We start from the raw sequence: 2500 nt of genomic DNA, 5'->3' as shown, positions 1-2500 counted from the left end.
GGGGTTCTCAATCTTTTAGATGCCACAGACTCCCAAATATGATCATCCTAATGCGAAGGACAGTGTTTTTCAGTTTTAATTTTTAGTTTTATTAATATTTTGTTTCTGTGTAAATTTTAGTTAAAAAATTGTCATTTTGTTTTGCGCTTTTTTCATTTTATTAGTTTTTTGTTTTAAATATCTCTATTTAGGCTCAATTCATTTTCATTTCAGTTTTAGTTTATTTATTTTCAATTAATAATTTTAGTACTTAAACTTATTTCAGTTTACTGCCAAGGCAACATTTCTGTTTTTCTTTTAAATAAAAATATTATTTTTGTTTAATTAAACTTATTTGTTTATTTATAGTTATATATATATATATATATATATATATATATATATATATATATACAACTTTAATTAAAATTATTACATTAAATAATACTTGACAGTTCATTAATGCACATTCAAAGAGTATTGTACTATACATGTACAAGTTACTTTTGTACACATTCATATTTTCATAAATCTGCTCATGACTTATTTCAAGAGCAGAATTATTTGATCACGCGTGGTTGATTTGAGTCGTTGGGTCAGATATTTATGACAATAAGTAAAGTTAATAATCAATCACACAGGGTTAAAATGAATCAATTTATGAGATCTGCCATGTCATTCCAGCAGCAGGATGGAAATAAACCTCCAAAATAAACCACAATGCTGAATCACGAGTGCTGAAAACATTTAAGACAGTTGATTCATAAAACAGGATAAACGGAAAATATAAACAAAACGAGGGGAAAAAACTGACAGATCTCTGACAGATATGCTAACAATTAAACTGATCATTTGTCACAGCGCTTTCCGAGAACACACTACACAATCCGCAAAACGTGTAATCTGATTATGAATAGCGTCATTATTAATTAATAATCAGTAGTTGTGATTTTCAGTTATTTTAATGAGCTAACTTATATCAGATCAGCAGCAGCTAATCGCTGCACTTGACTTTCACTTTTAATAAACAGCAGGTTTACTTTACCTCACAGCATCTAAACGTGTCCTCGCTAGTTTAGATGGATTCTTCTTAATGATAAAAAAAATAATTAATCCGTCTAATAAGAGCCGAACCGTGTCATTTGAGGTTTATTCGGGCAGGTTTCACGCTAACCCACTCCAGACTGAAGAATCACGGACGCCATTTTGGCTCAACAGACGTATGTTTCCTGCTGCGCCGTCGCAGGCGTTTGGCGTCACGACCGCATGTTTTCCCTTGAAAATGAAACTTTATTTGAAGCCTTCATGACTCATTAGCATGCTGCTCATTAGTAAACGACAAGAGCAAATACATAATGTATAGATGGGGTAACAATGTAGAAACAGAGTCTAGAGATAGATATAGAAATAGAAATAGGGTACTGATGACATATTTTTAAGATTTATGTGTAAGTGTAAGTTAAAAGTTTTTTGTCAAGTTTTCAACCGTTTCAAAACACATGCATCCATTTTGAAAATAGGGTGAGAATTTTAATTGTATTGTGGATCTCCAATAAACTTCTATCACAAAGTATTTCCGGGGTATATACAGTTAACAATTTTTTTAATACTCTTTTTTTTAGTTAGAGAGTTTAGAGTTAATCTTATGCAGTTTTGTACGTTTTTATATCTTTCTCTATGAAAGTCACAAGAACAGTATTTCAAAACAGTGTTTGTCCCATTTTGTAGCTCTTGACTGAAATAATAGATTGTGCATTTATTTTTTCATTGCCTGATAAGTATGAATTTTCATGAGATATCAAGATAAGAGTTATAAATCTATTGTTTATTAAACCTTATTGTCATATCCAATTCTAAGTCTATCAGAGAGGAGTACATTTCAGTTGCAGGGACAAAGTCAACTTTTTTTAACATGTTTGTTTTTGTATCGAAAGGAATCAATGAGATCTGTACAATCCGCACACTAAAAAATATACACTTTTTACACTGATAACTGCAAAACATTAAATAAAAAACTGTTTGCACAATTGCAAAACTTCACAGAACTGTTTTATTCACATGAAACACACATATAACAGAAAGCTTTTCAAAACACCAACAGACGATGTAACATTTATATATATCATACTAAAATGATCCACATAAGCATGACAATTCACATGACATAAAAGTATTAAAGTTAACATGAAACATGAGTTTAAATGAAAAAACAAATGTACAGCAGGGAATTGATTTGTGGGTCTTTTATATCAAAATACAGTCTGATTGATATTTTGCTGACATCAGCCAAAAAATTTAAAATATTAAATTTTGATGGAAGATTATGATGAAATCATTATGAAATTAACACTGATGAATCATGCACAATAAGAACAGTTATATTTAAACTGTAATAATATTTCACAATGTCACTCTCCTATTGTGTTTCTGATCAAATAAATGCATAAGAATATGCAAGTAAATGCATAAGAATGCAGTAATGTATATAACATGACTATGAGGGCAATACCACTTTCGAGAA

General features: G+C 30.0%; 2 protein-coding genes across 5 annotated transcripts in view; both read right to left on the bottom strand.

Annotated features, from left to right (window-relative positions):
• atg16l1 (ATG16 autophagy related 16-like 1 (S. cerevisiae)) overlaps positions 1 to 1248 on the bottom strand; it is a 27078-nt gene extending 25830 nt beyond the window's left edge. For all 3 annotated transcript variants that reach the window (XM_077207142.1, XM_077207143.1, XM_077207144.1), the window contains exon 1: positions 1025 to 1248. The gene's annotated coding sequence lies outside the window, so the exon portion shown is untranslated. The remainder of the gene's footprint in view (positions 1 to 1024) is intronic.
• Positions 1249 to 2006: 758 nt separating this feature from the next.
• cldn15lb (claudin 15-like b) overlaps positions 2007 to 2500 on the bottom strand; it is a 16272-nt gene continuing 15778 nt past the window's right edge. For both annotated transcript variants that reach the window (XM_077207302.1, XM_077207304.1), the window contains one exon: positions 2007 to 2500. This exon is cut by the window's right edge and continues 137 nt beyond it. The gene's annotated coding sequence lies outside the window, so the exon portion shown is untranslated.

The sequence above is a fragment of the Siphateles boraxobius genome, unplaced genomic scaffold, assembly GCF_051911475.1.
Source record: "Siphateles boraxobius isolate OS27281-9 unplaced genomic scaffold, OSU_SipBor_1 6, whole genome shotgun sequence".
Classification (NCBI taxonomy): Eukaryota; Metazoa; Chordata; class Actinopteri; order Cypriniformes; family Leuciscidae; genus Siphateles; species Siphateles boraxobius.
This window is presented reverse-complemented; position numbering and strand designations above follow the sequence as displayed.